Genomic DNA, 19,332 nt, shown 5'->3' with positions numbered 1-19,332 from the left:
GGTCATACCAGGTAAAACATGGGTTCAATCCATGTTCCAGGGCAATTCTCTAGAGTAAAAAGAGTCCCCATTTGCCCCAAATCAGGGCAGAAACACCAGAGAATCCCCTGATGTGGGAACAGAGGAGGTGCATTGGTGGGCAGGTGAGCAATTGGCTTCTTCCTACACAGACCTTCTGCCACCCCAGCACAGCACTTTCATTTCCATATTTGCTCAGTTTTTCCCCATGCCATTCCTATTGCAGATGTGCAGACTGATCACACAAGTGCATATAAGCACAAAAATACCATCAGCAGAGTGCACCAGTGCTGTGGGAAGAGAGGAAGATTAGTCTTCTGGGGAGTGTACAGACAACACTAGTGGTACTGGCCTGCTGTGCATGCCAGTTGTGTGGACAACTCATCCTCCCTGTGGATCCAGAAGTCCTGATAGTGAGCCAGGTTTTTTCCATCAGTGTGGACAAGATCCAAGTGGCCCTGGCTAATGCTGTGGTTTTATGGGATTTACTGTGTCTCAACATCTAGAAAACCACAAATTGTCTATCTTATGTCTTCCAGAATCAAAGGCCATTGCTTTTCATAAACCACTTTTTGGGACTTCTTTGCACAAATATTGTGCAGAACGCATATTTCTGTTGAAAAACATGTTTGCTGTTGCTGATGTTGCTGTTTCTGGGGGAAAATGTGCTGGTCTTTTCACTCTTTGACTTTTGTCTTTTGATGAAGTGTCTCAACCTGTCTGTATGAGCTCATTAAACAGTGGAGGAATATCATATGGTTTAAGCGTTGGATCATGCTGCTACCTTGTGCTCTGTTGTAGGTGCGGAGCCAACAATGAGATAGATGACAGGTACCTTTGTTTTGTACCACAGACCAGTGTCTGGCAGCACTAAGATTTTTTAAAAAGCAGGGTTTTTGTTACATGTGAGACATGGGAAAGTAAAAAGTTGCAATGATAGCCAAGATCCTAGTTGATCATTGATAGAACATAAAGCTCCACCAGTTTGGTTATACTACTAGTTGGGAGGGAAGGTCTGCAAAGGCTGAAGAGTTATATCCAGAAATTGGTTGTAGGGTTTACCCTTAAATAGACAGGGTAAAGACACTGTTCAAGCAGTTACTAGATACTCCTTACACAACCTTCAAGAAAATCCTTATGGTAATGTAATCAGGGATTATGGCAGTCTAAGGCACCAAGAGAGAGACATTTTATACTATATAATTATAGCCCTATGGGTGCATCTACACTTATAAATAATGTAGTTTGACACCACTTTAAGTGTTTCAGCTTTCCTCCTATGAAATCCTAGGATTTATAGTTTTACAACGTCTTTAGCCTTCTCTGCCAAAGAGTGCTGATGCCACACAAAACTACAAATCTCAGGATTCTGTAGGATGGAGCCATGACAGTTAAAGTGGTGTGAAACTGCATTATTGCTACAATGTAGATGCACCCTAGGATTCTACTTTAACTGGCATGGCTCCGTTCTTGGAAACCTGGGACTTATAGTTTATGGAAGAGTGTTCAGACCAGTAATGCCTCATCAGATTTCAAACCACAGGTCTCTATAGGATGCTGTCATAGCAGTTAAAGTGGAATTATGGTGTGATAACTGTGTAGTGTAAAAGGACCCAGGATTCTGATCAAAGCCATAATTAATTATTTAAGGGATGTAGGGCCACAGTTTGCATATATCATGTTATTGATCACTTTTCCAGGCTTTCTTCAATATGTATAAGGAGGCCCCTTATTACACAATGTTTTGTTTGTTCACAAGGATAATACATACCCCAAACGGGGTTTCAGAGATTCTTACACTAATATAAATAGGCCTAATATAAATAGACACTCTAGCGTGGTCCTGCCCTAAATGAAGATACAAAGACTTGTTTTACTAGCTGGTCCATGTATTTGTTGGGTTTCTAGTTCATGTAATTCTTCTCTGAGATTACAGTGGGGAAAAAGTTTCATTTTAAAATCATTTTTACTCACAGATGGATTTCTGAGGCTTGGTCATTCACTCAGCTTATCCTAAAACTATCATTTTCTCTGCAGCATACATTCTACAATCCACTTATGTCTACCCTCTCTCCTTTTTTTCCCCCTTAAAGAAAAAAAGTGTGAAAAACAATTAAGATTATGTCAGAGCTGTAGATAATAAAAGAGTCTTAGGTCTGCCTCCCGCTTTTCACCTGTCTTTCGAAGATGATCAGGTCAAGGGAGTTAATGGCTAATATTTGACTTTGAGGTAATTCTGAGGAAAGAACATAGTGCAAGGCTACTACCTCCGCCTGCTTTTTCCTTGGTATTGCTTTGAGCAGCATTTCAAAGTACTTCACAGGTCAGACACAACTGGAAGATAGATAGCTTAAGAGGCGAAAAAGCAGACTATTTGGTATTAACCTGTGACCCAGCTGATTTGACAATTAGGTCTATACTAAACACTGATGATGTCAATGGGCCATTTGCTGGTGTGTGGGGTGGCGGCGGAGAATCTCTGTCCAGTAACCTGTGGTTAAATAAAAGCAGGGATAATACCCAAAATCAAGAAGCTGTTTTGGTGTTGACAGTATTTGGTTGAGTGGCTACAAATGCATAAGCTAAACTTATGCATGTGTAACAGTTTGGTATCCATGTTTACAGCTGTTTCCTGGTGTGTGGGATGGTGATGGAGAATCTCTGTCCAGTAATTTGTAGTTAAACAAAAAGTCAACATTAAAACACAAGAAGATGTTTTTCATTTGATTGACAGAGTTCCTGGTGTTGGCAGTATTGTGTTGAGAAGCTACAAATGCATAAGCTATATTTATTCATGTGTAACTATTTGGTATTCACATTTACCACCTTGTCACTATTGCCACAATTGCAAATGCCCCTCCAAACCTACATTAACAGCCTATAGCTGGATTGAACCAGTGGGGTGTAGTGGTTTGAGTGTTGGACTGTGACTCTGGAGACCAGGGTTCAATTCCTCACTCGACCATGAAACCTACTGGGTGACCTTGGGTTAGTCACACTCTCTCAGCCTCAGGAGAAGGCAATGGCAAACCTCCTTCGAAATTTGTTTTCCAAGAAAACCCCATGATAGGCTCACATTAGGGTTTTCGTAAATTGGGAATGAGTTGATTAACATCAACGACAACGAAGCTGCATTGAGCAATAGAGCTCTGTTCTGTTGGTGAATGGGGCATTGCAGGATGATGTTTCCAACCCTCTCTGGACAATGACCTGTGGTGTGACAATTAGAAGTGTACCCCTGTTGCAACTCCTTGTTGCACCACATTTCACTGGTGGGAGGAAGCTGGAAATGTCATCCTGTAGCACCCCAATCGCTAGCAGAGCTGACCTCTATTACTCAGGGCAGCTGCTGGCTGTTAAGGTAGATTTAGTGAGTCATGTCACTGTAGTTATACATTTGTAACTATTTCTGGATGACTCTTTATGAAAAAAAGTATGTGAAAGAGGCTTTATTTTACAGTTAATCTTACATTTATTTCTGTAGCTGAGGAAGCTTTGGTGTTGAGGGGGTTTCATGAAATTCTAGGTTTCTCCCAACATCCTAGTAACTTTCCAAATTGTTGTGGTTTATTTTCTCAGCATCCACTCCAGGATCGAAATATGTACATATGTTTTTCAGGGCAGTCAAAGTGCTTTCAAACCACCTCTTCATCGGTTAAAATGATGCAGTTTTCCTCACCTCATACATACATCACAAAATGCCTGAGCTGTTGTTTTCTTGCTCAAAATTCTGTATGCTGACAACTGTCAAGATGTGTTGCGTTTTAGCAATGTCTGGGTTACCGAGCGAAGGGGGACAGATCACTCTGTGAACGTGGAAAGGTCTGGTTAGTATAACTGCTGACTATTCTGAATTCATTCCCCACCACCACCTTATGGCAGACAATTCACGACTCTCGCACAATAAAGATTCTTTTTTCTGTTAGTGGTTGCAATAAGACAGCTTCAATGAAAGTGGCTGTCATGAGATAATCACACCTCTGGGGGATTATAGGCATCTGGCTATGATTTATAAGATCCCAAAGGATTGATTTTTCCCTCCCCCCACTTAAAGATAACCACACTCCCCTGCTGTGTTTTATGATTTGGAAAATACAATCCATGCCGTTACTGCGTACAAATACCATTTACACTTTGGGCTTTATTTTACTTCACCGCATTGTATGTTTTAACTAACAAATGGATTGCTGTGTCTGGGATTTAAAGGAAAACTCATTTCCAACAACATATTAAAAGAAGTGCATCACTTCTGCTTATTCCTCAGTGTCCCAGTTTCCTTTTCTATCCTCGACACAAATTAATGAAGTATTCTGACCTTTCCTTTTATATACAGAAACCTTACAGAGACGGATTGAAATTCTCTGGTGATATGTACCACGTCTGATTTAGAACTGTTCCCTACAATGTATATGCAATACATATACCTCTTTCTTGGTACTGGCTTTATTGTCTGGCACAAGCTCTTTATAGTTTTAGGCAGACTTTTTCCCAGTTCTACGTGGAGATGCCAGGAATAGAACCTGGCTCCTTCTGCATGCAAGCTAAGGCCCTTCCACGACTGAGCTACAGCTGTTCCCCAGGGACCTTCCTACACACTTATGAACTTGGAGGACATAGTGATTTATGGCATGTGCCCAAACCAAAATTGTTGTGTGTACCATCAAGTCATTTCCAACTTATGACCCTAAGGGAAATTTATGACAGAGTTTTCTTGGCAAGATTGGTTCAGAGGGGCTTCGCCTTTGCCTCCTTCTGAGGCTGAGAGAGTCTAACTTGCCCAAGGTCACCCAGTGGATTTTTATGGCTGAGTGGAGATTTGAATTCTCGTCTCCAGAATCCTAGTCCAGTTCTCAAACTGTTACACCGCACTGGTTCTCTGAAGCATAACACTGGTCCATTAAGTGAGGTATGAAGGCCCAAAGCCAATTTGTTAGGATGTTCATTTGCCAAGTGGATTGCCAGGGGGACATGGAGACAGTGCTTTAAATAGCATAGTCAGGTTGGTTGGTTGAGAAGGCATGCACAAGGATGTGCAACTGCACAGAACAGTACATTTTAGTGCCTCTCACTTGTACAGAACATGGAACAGTAATACCTTCGGACTACAACTTCCAGAATCACTAAGACAGTATAGCCACTGGACATGTAGGGTTCAAAGTGTTACTTTTATAACTTCTGCACCAGCAACACATACTACTTGTCCACATGTGTACAGTATCTCAATGTGTGTATCTAAAACTGAAGTTGTGTTGTTCCTGGCAAGATGTCTTTCTTTCTTTGAGGTTCCTTAAATAGAGAGTCTGAGGACTGAATCTTTTCCATGCAAAGCATGTGTTTTATCACTGAGATACAACCCTTCCCTACAATAAAGTTCTGTTGACAAAGTAACACACAAAAAAAGGATCAAAAGCCTTCAAGACACTGGGATGAATCTATGTGTCTCAGATGACAACCCTCAGAAGTCAGGGGCCTTAATTCCTAAACCACCAGGACTGTGTATTTGCCATAGTATCAGGAACTAGTGACCACTGTATGCACCACTTAAATGCAGTTTCTCAGCAAAGAAGCTTCTGGTTCTGAACTGACATCCTCTCAAGATGGCCACTTGGGTAGGAAAGAATATAACAAGACTTCCAGACTCAATGATGCTTTGCTTGAAGAATCAAATCTACCTGAGCTTTGGTGTGTCTCTTTTCTTACCTCCAGCACTAACTCCTGGGGTGCATCTACATTGCAGAATTACTGCAGTTAGGCACCACTTTAACTGCCATGGCTTCATCCTACAGAATCCTGGGATTTGTAGTTTTGTGAGGCACCATCACTCTTTGGCAGAGAAGACTAAAGACCTCGTAAAACTGAAAATCATAGGATTCCATAGGATGGTGCTGCAGCACTTAAGGTGGTGTCCAACTGCATTATTTTTACAGTGTAAATGCACCCCTGGGTTGTTCTCCTGACCTAAAGGAGCCAAAAAATGGAACAAGAGAGATTATAAATAGACACTACTAATATATGCCGATTATATAAACAGAAATATACATTCAAAATATATACAATATACAGAATAATATATTGTTGCTTTGGTGGATCACCTAAACTGAGAACTAAACAGGGGGAGTGTGTCCTTGTTGGTTCTTCTGGATCTCTTGGTGGCTTTTGATACCATTGATCACAATATTCTTCTGGGTCACCTAACTGGGGTGAGACCTGAAGGCATGGTCCACAGTGGCTCTGTTCTTTCCTAGAGGATGATCAGGAGGAAGTGCTGTGGGATTCTGGTTCTACTCCTTAGCCACTGGCCTGTGGTGGAGACCCTCAGGCTCCATCTTATCCCCTGTGCTTTGCAACATCTACATGAAGCTACTGGGAGAGGTTGTCTAGAGTTTGGGGTTCAGGTGTCACCAGTATGCTGATGATTCCCTGTTCTATTACTCCTTTCCACTTAATTCCAAGGATTATTCTATTATTCCTTTTCATCTAATTCCAGTACCATTGGTAAACCAATACCTGGCAGCAGTAATGGGCTGGCTGAGGACAAACAAACTGAAGCTTAATCCAGGCTATTTGAAGAACGTGTGTCTCCTTTTATGAGTCCTCCTTGTTTTCCTTCCATTGATAACTGAAAATATTCTTTTGCCATCATGCTTTAAAATAAATAAATAAATGGGCTGAGCTTTTAATGATGTGCTGTGGTTTATGGTTTATATGGTAGTTTAATGAATTATAATGTGTTTAATGTTTAATGTTTTAACTTTATTCATTGTTTGTTTTTAAATCATTTTTATGTTTTTATTTTTTATCAAAATTTCTGTACAGTTCTTAATCTGCATTGTTTTTAAATATGTTGTCAGCTAAGGCATTTGGTCTTATTATTGGGAGAAAGGTGAGATATAAATGATGATGATGACAAAGATGATGATAACACATTCAATGTGTGTGTGTGTGTGTGTGTGTGTGTGTGTACACACACATAGATGCGTTTTCAGATAATATCTATTTCGGACAAAGAAGTCCTCTTCAAAGTATAGAAAATATTTACAGCAGCCAGTACTGAGGGCAAAGCTTTATCACATAATACATAAACCTCCCTAATCATTTAATGGGAACAATATTTTCACAAGCAGGGCTGTTACATAAATAACACAATGATAGAATACCAAAAATACATTTTGGCAACACACTAATAAGATAGCACCTGCAAAATATAAAGAGAAAAGTAACCAAGCATGGAAATTGTATTTCACATATACACATATTACAAATAGGAGAACATTACTAACCAGTACAACCATAGAATCATAGATAGACATCCAGCCTCTGTTTAAAAACTTCCAAAGAAGAGATTCCACTACACTTCAAAGCAGTGACTTCCACTGTCAACCAGCTCTTACCATCATAAAATCCTTCCTAAAGTTTAGGTGGAATCATTTTTCCTGTCGTTTGAATCCATTGCTCCATGTCCTAGTCTTTGGAGCAGAAGAAAAATAGATTGCTCTAGCCTCAATATGAATTCCTTCAAATATTTGACCATGCCCACCACATCACCTCTTAACCTTCCCTTCTCCAGGCTAAACATACCCAGCTCTCCTCATAGGACATACTTTCCAGACCTTTCACTATTTTGGTTGCTTTCCTCTGGGAATGCTCCAGTTTGTCCACATTCATCTTAAATTGTGATGCCAAGAACTAGACATGGTGTTCCAGGTCAGGTCCAGCCAAGCAAAATAGAATGGTACTATTACTTCCCTCAATCAGTAAGCAAATATATAGCCCAGAGTTTATTTGCCTTGCTGATCTCACAGGGAAGGAAAATGACAACCATCTACAATCCATGGTTTAAATAACTTTCCCCATACAAGTATTTAGGAGTATCAAGTACTGAAAAACCTTGATAAGAAGACTCCTGCTCTGATTACAATTTTCACAATTTATTTTATGTAACAGAAACAGTATTTTCAGTGCAGAGTATAATACTCTACACAGAAAATGCTATTTCTTGCACAGAAAATGATTTTTCCTGTGCAAAGCCTCCACTCCCCCCGCCCAGGATACCTGAACTTTGAATCATCTTTGAAAACAGCACAGTCTCAAAGATTTCCTCATAGTGGGAAGAAAACTGTAAAATTATGCATTACTTTCTTCAACAAAAGAATTAGCAGATAATTATACCCTGATTATCAACCAAGATTTTGCACTCAAACCTGGCTGGGGCTGCAATCCTGTGACCCAGTCCCTAGTAGAGAAGACCCATTGAATTAAATGTCAAATGGGGAGTAAACATATAAATCTAGTTGATCCAATGCTTTACTCCATAGGGGTCGAGGATTTAGGCCATTGCATACAAGCCTTAATACATGGTATTATCACCATTTATAATTGGGTGTAAAGCAGGAGATGTCTCTCCTCCTGCACCCTGCAATTTGTCTGTGTGTGAATTATACAAAGCTCTTTAACCCAGAAAGCTATTTTAAATTAGGAAATTCAGCAGAGTTGTTGCAGCAGAATAGTGTGGCTCAAGGCAAGAAGGAGGGTTGTATTAAACAGCTTTTACTTTGAATTTAATAACAGGCCTCTCATTTTAAGTCTACAAAAATTCTGAATGCCACCTCTCTTTGCAATTCAAACGAAACTCAAATCAAAACAAAACAAGTACCCATGCACCACTCTCTCTCTCACTATTTTAACATGGATAGATTTGTTTTTTTCTTTTTCTTTTTTTTTTAAAAAAACACCTCCCTGCTTGAGCTAGCAAATAGGACCAGAACAGTCTATGATGACAGCCACATAATAATGCATACATCTATTTATGTGAGTGTATGGAGAAAAAGAAGAAGATATACAGAATACGATTTCTTTGGAACACTATATGTGATCACCTGCCCTGGCAATTCCCTAACAAGGTGAGCGAAACCAGTCAAAGAATTGTATTATCAAGAGACACCTTTGAACTTATCTGTCCTGAAGAATAACCTCTAGAAAGGTAAATGGAAAGCAGAAAAGGGAAGGTGGATTGATGGGGGGAAAGTGAGGGGGAAGAGGAGGGGAAGCCCCAACTTTCTCATGTTTGTCTGCTGCATAGTACATCTCTGACTTCTGAAACATTTTTCCCCAATTATTTTTGTAAAGTATTGATTGCAATTTAATTTTGCAGTCCCGACATGAGTAGCGCTTCCCGCCGAAGTGTCTCACAGGAGATTCTAATCAGGCTCTAGCCTGAAGGTGAAGCACAAATACAGAGGGATACACACATACACTGCCTCTCTTCTTCCACTCACTATCAGGACTGCGATTGGAGCAGAGGGCATTCTCAAGCAGATTAATTTTTGACGATGGGATCGATGGAAGATGCTCCCCCCCACCTCTTACCTCCTGACATTGAGCCATCTAATTTGTTGTTTATCTTTGGCTTATTGAGTTTTGAGCATTGTTAAATCATACCTTTCAGCTGTTTAATTTTGGAGGTGATTTTTGCACTCCCCTCCTGCGCCTTGGCATAACTCTTTCCCCCTTAAAATGAGTGGGATGATGGGCTCTCTCGCTCTCTTCCCCCTCCCTTCCTTCCTCTGACACCAGGTTACTGCTTCTGAGTCTGTTAAGCACTTTGAGGTAGTGTTATAGCACTTTCTAGCCTCTTTTTCTTTGCTTGTGGCCATAGATCAGATTATCTCTAGGGAAATCATTACTTGCCATTATTATTATCCTGAGCACCTTCATCTATTCTTCCTTGTTTCCTGACTCCATTGCTTGATGAACTGCCGAGATGTGAGGACACCTTTAACTCAGGCCTTGCCATTAACCCTTCCTGGTCCACCTGCCACCACTTTTTCTCTCCTCTTTCTCCCCTTCCCCCTTCTTTCTTTGATAACTCATCTGCTACGTGTCTGGCTTTCAAAGCTGTTATTGCCTTAACGGTGTCTTCAGTGCTACAGTATGAGGTTGCATTTATTAACAGTAAATGAAAAAAACAAAACAAAACTGGAAGGAAGCAGCCACAGTGTTGACTTGTTGCATGGACTGCACATGGGGTTTGGGTTATGGGGTGTGCTCTTTCGGGTGCAAGTGTAAAGCACTTTTTGGGAAAGGATAGTATTCATAAAAATTCATACCCGTATGTGAATCAGGCTAGCCTGGAGATCTTTTTGTTTTCCACAAGAGATGGAACTGTTTATTCTCTATTGTTTCATTAAATATTTTTACATTTTTGTACCCCTTATCATTCCTCTCTCCCTGTATAGCTTTGCCAAGGATCAAGGTCTTCTGGGGGCATGGTTTTACCACAGTCACCCCTTCTTATACTCGGATTTTTTATACATGGATTCAAGCATCCACGGTTTGAAAATGTTCAAAAAATGTATAAATTTGATTTCCCTTGATTTCCCATTTTTATAAGGGTCACCATTTTGCTGTATCATTATATTTAATGGGAATTGAACATCCATAGATTTTCCACAGGGAGTCTTAAAACCAAACCCCAGCATATAACAAGGGTCCACTGTACTTTACTTTTTTAAAATCTTAAGTCTGTTTTAATGCATTATGTTTAAGTGCTTTTTAATATACTTAAATTATTTTTATTGTTTTAAAGTATTTTAATCTGTGTTTCAATTTCACTTGTGAGGTGTAGAGCAGGGTAGAAATATTTAAAGAAACCAAGAAAATGGTTAACCACTGTGAAAACATTTGGAGAGTTGAAGCAGGGTTGCTAAAAATTGTTTCAAACTTTTGCACTGCAAACAGTGTGTTTTGCATAAATACTGTTTTCTGCACATTTCAAAAATTCAAATGAATATGTTACAAAAGAGTCCCAAAGTGTGAAAAACCATCAAGCAGCGTAAGAAAACTCATTGTAATCTTTGTAAACATTTGAAATTGTTGCATGCAAGAATAAAATAAGCAAAGATTTCTATCCCAACTTTATAGGGTAGATTTACTACATCAGCATTGACAAATTTAAAAACTATTACCTGTGCCACTATTGTTTTAATTGCCACTAAATGAATAGGGTTGTTTGTTTTTAATCACAATTTGTATTTCTGGAATTTTGTGTTAACTTGGGGGGAAATTAATTGTTCTGGTATTTATGTTAGCTATCTTTTGTTTTGTGACTTTTATTGTAATGGCCAGTGGCTAAATGCAATAATTGGCTGACTGGTTGACTGACATTCCAACCTAGCAAGAGATCTAATTGCAGGACAGGGAATTGCAAGCAGGGTAGATGGAAATAAGGATCTGGACGCATACTGAGGCATTAAGAACGCAGTATCATTCCTCATCACACTGCAGGGTGTGGCCACATATGCCCTTTCATATTCATCCAGATCCTAATGTGTTGCACAAAGTAATGACATGGGTCATTCATCATATGGCACATCCTGTGGCAAACAGATAGAAGTGCTGTCATGAATCTAGGGCCTCACTCAGCAGCAGGACTAACATAATCAATTATACGACACTAAAACAAGGAGAATGCATCACTACCAAGAGAGGGCACACTTGTGCATAAAACTGCTTAAATTAATTTATACCAAGATATGGCACATTTAGAAAGAATGAGTAGAACTGAAGTAGAAATACAATAGAACTCACCATGAGGAAGACTGCAGCCAGGTGACTAGTCTACTATCCAAATGCTAACTGTTAATGGTTAACAACTTTCTTCTTAAGGTATTTTGGATCTTTAAACAAGACCTAGGGTACATCTACACAGTAGAAATAATTCAATTTGGCACTACTTCAACTTCCTCCTACAGAGAACATTTACAATCATGGCAGTTCTAGCTTATGAATCCATAAGTGCAATACAGGATGTCAGCTTATGGCTTTTGAAGAGAGATTAGGATATATGCCCTTCTCTCATGGCGAATTTCCAGCTGGACAAACCACCAGGTACTGCAATTTACCTGCGGTTGCATTTCTTACCTTGAGGGAAAGTGTATTCCTTGCTGGTCATATCTATATTTCGTACAGAGGTTAGAATGTTCTTGTACTTCATAACTATTAAGCACTAGCAGGACTGAGGTGGGGGAAAGAAATCACTTACTTTCTCAAAAGACTTTCCCTGGTTTCCTCTAACTGGAAGTTTAGGCAATCAGATAAATAAATAATAAATAAAATTTTTATTTGTATCCTGCTTTTCTGGGATGAGACAATCAAAGTGGCTCACAACACATTAAAATCCACATTTACAACATTATGTCCCAAATTCCCCCCTCCCCTTTATAACAGGATTAAACATGTCATAATTAAAATATCTATTAAAACAGAATTATATATATATATATATATATATATATATATATATGTATATATATATGAGGACAGAGTGGTGGGCTAATACATGATGTGAGGGGCAGTCATTCTGTGGCCGGGCACTTTTATTCAGGAAAGGCCTGCCGGAAGAGATCCGTCTTGACAGCTTTTTTAAAGCTGTCTAAGCTGGCAATTTGACGGATCTCTTCTGGAAGACCATTCCATAGTTTGGGAGCAATTGCAGAGAAGGCCCTATGGGAGGTAGCAGTTAGTCTGGTTTTTAAAGGCTGCAATAGATTCTTCCCAGAGGACCTGAGGGTGCGGGGCGGATTATATGGGAGCAGGCGATCCCTCAAATAGGTTGGGCCCAAGCCATGTAGGGCTTTAAAGGTTATAACCAACACCTTATACCGTGCCTGGAAACTAATAGGCAGCCAGTGAAGAGATTTTAGAATGGGTGTTATTCGGTCACTCCTGGTTTTTCCGGCGACCAGCCTGGCTGCCATATTTTGCACTAGTTGAAGTTTCTGGACTCGGCACGAGGGTGGCCCCATGTAGAGCGCATTACAGAAATCAAGTCGTGAAGTTACCAGCGAATGTACAACAGTTTCTAGGTCCTTTACTTCCGGAAAAGGGCGCAGCTGGCGTATCAGCCAAAGCTGATAACAGGCGCTCCTGATCGTCACATTCACCTGATTTCTCATGTGAAGCAACGGATCTAGGAGCACCCCCAGACTGTGAACACAGTCCTTTGTGGCGAGCGTGACCCCATCTAGGACTGGAGGTTGCAACCCTATACCTGGTTTGGGGGCCCCTACTGTAAGTAACTCCACTTTGTCTGGATTCAGCCTGAGTTTGTTTTTCCTCATCCAGCCCATTACTGCTTCAAGACACTGATTGAGGGGAGAAATGCCATCTGTTGTCATAGCTGCTGATCGGGACATGGAGAAATATATTTGGGTGTCATCAGCGTACTGATAACACCCTGCGCCATGTCTGTGAATGATTTCTCCCAGCAGCTTCATATAAATGTTGAATAGCATCGGGGACAGCTCCGTTTTCGAGGAGCGACTCTCCCCGAGCATCACCCACTGGAATCTACCCGAGGGGAAGGATTGGAACCACTGGAGTGCAGTGCCACTGATTCCTAACCACCCGATTCCTAACCACCTGGATTGGTTTGCCATAGGGCAGTATACAAATAAATATTATTATTATTATTATTATTATTATTATTATTATTATTACTCTCCCAGGCATTCCAAGAGGATGTCATGATCTATTGTACTGAAGGCCGCTGAGAGGTCTAGAAGCACCAACAGGGTCACGCTTCCTCTGTCAATGCCTAGATGAAGATTGTCAGCCAGAGCAACCATGGCAGTCTCCACCCCATATCCTGTCCTGAAGCCGGTTTGAAATGGGTCTAGATAATCGGTTTCATCCAAGATGACTTGGAGTTGAAGGTCGACAGCCCTCTTGATCACCTTGCTCAAAAATGGAAGATGAGATACAGGCCTGTAGTTCTTTATATCCACGGGGTCCAGGGAAGGTTTTTTCAGGAGCGGTTTAACAACCACCGCTTTTAATCAAGTTGGAACACAACCTTCCCTAAGGAATGCATTGATGACATCTCTAAGAAATGCCATCAAGGCATCACCCTCCTGGATGGTCAGCCATGATGTCCAGGGATCGAGGGAACATCTTTTTCACATTTCCAAGGATCTTGTCCACGTCATCGGTATTCACAAGCTCAAACCGATCCAGTTTAACCTCAACAATGGGTTCACTGGACACCTCATCAGTCGATTCTGCTGCAATCCCGGCATCCAGGTCGGCTCTTATCTGAGAGATTTTATCTGCAAAGTAGTTGTTAAAAACATCACAGCAGGCCATTGTCGGGTTAAGCAAAGGGTTCTGCACAGGTGGAACCTGTGTCAGTTCCCTTACCACCCTAAACAGCTCTGCTGGACGGGACTCCGCAGATGCAATACGTGCAGAGGAGATACTTACAGTAGGGGCTTGTAAACCTATGAAAAGTGGACAATATTTCCAGTGTCACCTGTGTGTGTGGTGGAGTGGCAGCGGCCAAAAGACACTCTTGGCCCTCTCCTTTGCCACAGAGGCTGAGATGTCCTTGTGAGGAGGCCTCTGCCACCACCACAAAGCAGGAAGAGGGGCACTAGGCCCTCTCCTTTGCCATGGTGGTGGAGGTCTCCTCATGAGGAAGCCTCCTCTGTTAATGGCAAACTGGGAGAGCCTGACCAGGTATCACCCTTCTTCTGGGGTGTCATCTGGTGTGGACTGCACCCCTCACCCCCCTAGTAATACCACTGAACTTTGCTGTGGCAGTTCTGCAAACCTTGGCCATTAATCTAAAGTATGCCAGATGAAAGAGGAAGCAGCAGCCACTATCTGGGGCTTTCAGGTTCAGTATCACTAGAAATGAGTGGTCTACAGAACACCAGAGTAGGATGGTGGAAACCATTCCAGGAACAAGTGTATCCTCTCTCTCTTTCTCTCTCTCTCTCTTTGCCATTTGCATGAATATCATTTACCTAAACACTCCCCCTGTCCAAGATGATTGTATGTGTCCACTTGGGGTTTAATATTAATATTTTATATAAAATAAAAAGACCAGAACATGTTAATACTAGTTTCAAATAACTGGTTATTTGTAGGAGATTACTATGCATGGCTTTTAAACCACCAAAGAGCTGAAAAAAGTGGTGTGGGTGATACTTATCACACAATGTAATCTCCAATCCATGGAGGGGGGGGGGTGTCTCCCAAGCGGGATTAGGGTGTCCCTATTCATTAACAGGAGAAGCTCATCAATGATCTCCCAACCATGTTTTTTCATACGTGCAAAACTACTGCTAGAGTAGTTGTGTGATTGGCAGTCACACGGTGTCAGTGTACCCTCCTCTCCCCTGTTGCCTCCCTCATTACTCCCAAGCTACCCAAGGAAAAAAAAAGAAAGAAAAAAGAAAGGGAAAAGGGGGGATTTTGATTAGTGTTATTACTGTTCTTGTTCTTGTTATTCACTTTATTTTTATCTTGCCTTCCTCCCCAGAATCATGATTTATAGTGTCTGATAAATCAAATTTGACACAATATAGATACAATTACACAAAACATTATAATTGAAATGTAATTAAACCATCAATATCATTTGTAGCAATTTAAAACATACGTTAATTTTTTAAAAAGCGTTACTGTTGTTACTCCGGCCACTGTTTTTTAGGATTTAGATTTTTAATGTAGCAAGAATAAAATTAATAACTTTGAAGAAAGGAGCACGTAAGTCAGCTTTAAATTGTGATGATAATAGCGACTAACTACTTTAGGACAAGAATGGTTCAGAATTAAACTTTAAGTAGTTACTTTTCAAGTGTTGTCTATGAGCACTAGTGTTGATGAAGATTTTTAACTGTCTTGCGACAGATATTTGGACCTTTTCTCAGCATGTGGGTTTCCAGAAGCTGAGTTCTAATATCCTGAAGGAATTGAAATTAAGTCTGTAAAAAGGGAGTTGGTAGTTATCTGTATTCTGATAGCACTAAAAGAGCTACTTATTTACTGAAATTTATCTTCTGCAAACCCCCACCTCTCCCAAGCAATGTATTGGCGTTGTTTTGTAAGTAGAAACCCCTGGAGGTCAAAGAAAAGCAGAGTAGGACTCTGATTCAATACAGAGGGAGGTGTAATCTTAGGCTGCCTTGCTGGATCTCTCACATCGAGCATAAGATTCTCTGAGGCTAGTAAATGCTGAATAATACCCTAGCCTCACCTTTAAAATTATTGAGTGCAGCTAGGCTGTGTGGGTCCCCTGCTGACTTATTTTCATACCTGTAGAGGAAAGAAGCGAGCTGTGTACACAGGTTAGTACTGGTGAGTGAAGTGGAGTTTATACCCAGAAATATGTGGGTTCAGGAAAGGAGATAACAAAGAAAAAAAATCTGGCATAAATTAATTATTAGTTGACATTGTTTCATGGAATGAAAATCTTCTCAAATGAAAAGAGAGAAATATGACAAGTGATGAGTAGCTTAAAGCCTTTATTTATACAGTCAGCCCTCTGTATGCACTGATTCTTTATCCACAGATTCAACCATTCATGGCTACAAAATATTCCAAAAAAAATATAAATAACCCTAAAGCAACCTTGATTTTGCTATTTTATATAAGAGGATCCATTTTTACTATGCCATTGTATTTAATGGGGTTTGAGCATCCATGGATTTTGGTATCCATGGTGTGTGTGTGTGTGTTTGTGAATCCTGGAACTAAAACCCCAGTGGATACCAAGGGCCCACTGTATTTTTATTTCTTTATGCCTTTCTCCTGAAACAGACTCATGGCAGCTGAAAATATGACTTAAGACCTAATAATAAAAGGCTAACATTCTGTATTGCAGTTATGGTTTTGTAACTTAGAGATATGGATCTTTAAGTGCTCCAAATTCAATAAGACCTCAAAGTGTTACTATGGGCTTGAAAAGACAGGCCGAAATAAAGCTGCTTCGGGTCACTTTGGAGGTATGCTGTTTAAATTATGCAGTGTCCTAAGAGGCTGGAAGCCACACCAAAGCCATCCTTCAGTCCTAAGGACTGGAGCTCAGCTTTGGTGCAGCTTCTGGTCTCTTAAGATGCATGCATCATTTAAACAGCATACCTCCAAAGTGACTCGAAGCAGCTTTATTTTGGCCTGTCTGTTCGGGCCCTATAAGACTATGTAAAAGCACCTCCAGCCCACCTTAAGAGCCACTAGCCACATCAACAGGAAGCCAGTTCTACTGATGAGCAGTGCTCAGGAGGATGATACTTCCAGCCCTTGAGCAGGTGAGCAATTAAGGCCTCACCTTGCTGGTGAGACGGGGATGGAAATGTCATTTTCCTTGTACCTGTCTTATGCTCAGTTCAGCTTCTGGTTGTTAAGGTACGGGGGGGGGGGGGGGCGTCAGGCCAGGTGAAGAAGCCATGAGAGGGCATGCTTGCTTCTCTGCCAGAGCAGGAAAAGGATTCTACCAGGTCACCTGTCCTTTGGGATGGCACCTGGTGTAGTCTGCACCTCCCCCCCATGTGCTCAGTGACATCAATGTTCCATATGTTCCAATGTTCCGCCTTGGGTTCCTTCCAAGCTGCCCTTGGTCCCTTTCAGGGGGATAGAAATCAAATCAAACCAAACCAAACCAAACCAAATAAATAAATATTAAAACACTGATTCTTGGAAATAAAATCTTATTTAAACATGACAAGAGCAATAAATATGGAGCAAATACAGCATATTTAAGGATTTCCTCATGATACTTTGAATCAACATGAAGTCAATAATATCATGATGAGGAATTTGAAATGGAGGATCTTATGTACAGGCCTTCCCGAGGCAGATAATATTGCCATGGTGGATTGTGCAAAGAACTTGAAAAGGTAATTTTGGGCCCCAATGTACAAAGTCACTGCATTAAGGCAATGTGTACACATTACTCTGGGTACAACAATGTGGTACTATATGTGGTACCATGGGTTACTCATGCACAATTCCATTTATGTCACCATCAGCTGGATATAACCATTGTCTCTCCTTCCCCAAATCACTTCACATGTGTAGCGTATCTTACACCTGCATATGTCACCAACAGGATTCTAGCCAATATGATCTTCACTCTTTACTGAATCTTGCTCCTTGTGTCATTTGAAAACTCAAAAGAAAGATATGGTAAGCAGTTTTATACTTAAAACATCACTTCTGAGTTTTGTCTGAAGTGCCGTGAGAAGCAATTTGGAGATTATTCTTGCTTGGTTGAAACAAAATTTGATGGAAAAAAATATTGATTGGGTGAATAGAATCTCAGGGGAATGGTTCTGCAGAGCATTACCTGTGGACTTCTCCCCCCCCCCCCCCCAGCACTATTACAGGTTGCTTTGGAAGCTGTGTTTTGAGTGTCATTGTCCCTCCCCAGGTATTCAATATCTCATTGTTGGTGTGTAAGACTAGTGGAAAAAAAAAAGTTAGGTCAAGACTCTCCCATGCTCTGAGACTGAAGGGCCAAAACCTGAGACCTAATAATAATAATAATAATAATAATAATAATAAATTTATTTATTTATATCTGGCCTCTTCCGTTTAGGGGATCGAGGCAGGGAACAGCAAGGTTTATACAGTACAAAGATAATAAAACATCAAAATCTAAAAAAAAAAACCCCATCCCAGAACCTCCCTTCCTAAAGTACAAAGTTATAATAGTAAAATCATACATACATACATAGCAATAGCATCAAGAAAAGTTGGCAATTAACAAATGATGAATAACGAGGGAACGTAATAAAATGGGCAGACCCATGGAACAATTCCCATGGAAATTCATGGCAAGTGGGCACTGGGGATGCTACAAGGGTGATGTTACAACAGGCAGTCCATGGTGATGCTATTAAGTGTGATACCTTAAGCATTAACAATAGTTGCACAGAGTATGACATTCAAGAAAAATGTGAAGTCTAAGAAATACACATGATCTTTCCAAGACAGTGCTCTTTCACTGAGTTTTCTCTGCCTTCTCTCAAGGACTGGAGAAAAGAGTCCGGGCTCTGAGACTCAGAACCAGGTCCTGAGATCTGACAACCAATTAAACTTAAATCCCACAACCTGACTGTGACTTGAGAGGCTTCTCTGCCCAGTCTGCAAATCTTCGCCTTGACATAAAATCACAGAATCATAAAGTTGGAAAAGACCACAAAGGTCATCCAGTCCTACCCCTTGCTGTGCAGGAAGACACAATCAAAACACTCCTGACAGATGGCAATCCAGCCTCTGCTTAAAAACATCATAAGAAGGAGATTTCACCACACTCTTGACAGCTCTTACTGTCAGGAAGGCCTGTTTTAGGCCTGTTACAGACTGCCAAAATAAAGCTGCTTCGGGTCTCTTTGGAGGTATGCTATTTAAATGATGCATGCACCCTAAGAATCCAGAAGCTGCACCAAAGCTGCACTCCAGTGCTTAGGAATGGAGTGTGGCTTTGGCGCGACCTCCGGACTCTTAGGACCCATGCATCATTTAAATAGC

This window comes from Sceloporus occidentalis, unplaced genomic scaffold (genome assembly GCF_023333645.1).
Source record: "Sceloporus occidentalis isolate IW3139 unplaced genomic scaffold, rSceOcc1.0.p SCAF_5, whole genome shotgun sequence".
Lineage (NCBI taxonomy): Eukaryota > Metazoa > Chordata > Lepidosauria > Squamata > Phrynosomatidae > Sceloporus > Sceloporus occidentalis.
The sequence above is the reverse complement of the archived record's forward strand: the minus strand, read 5'-3'. Positions refer to the sequence as shown.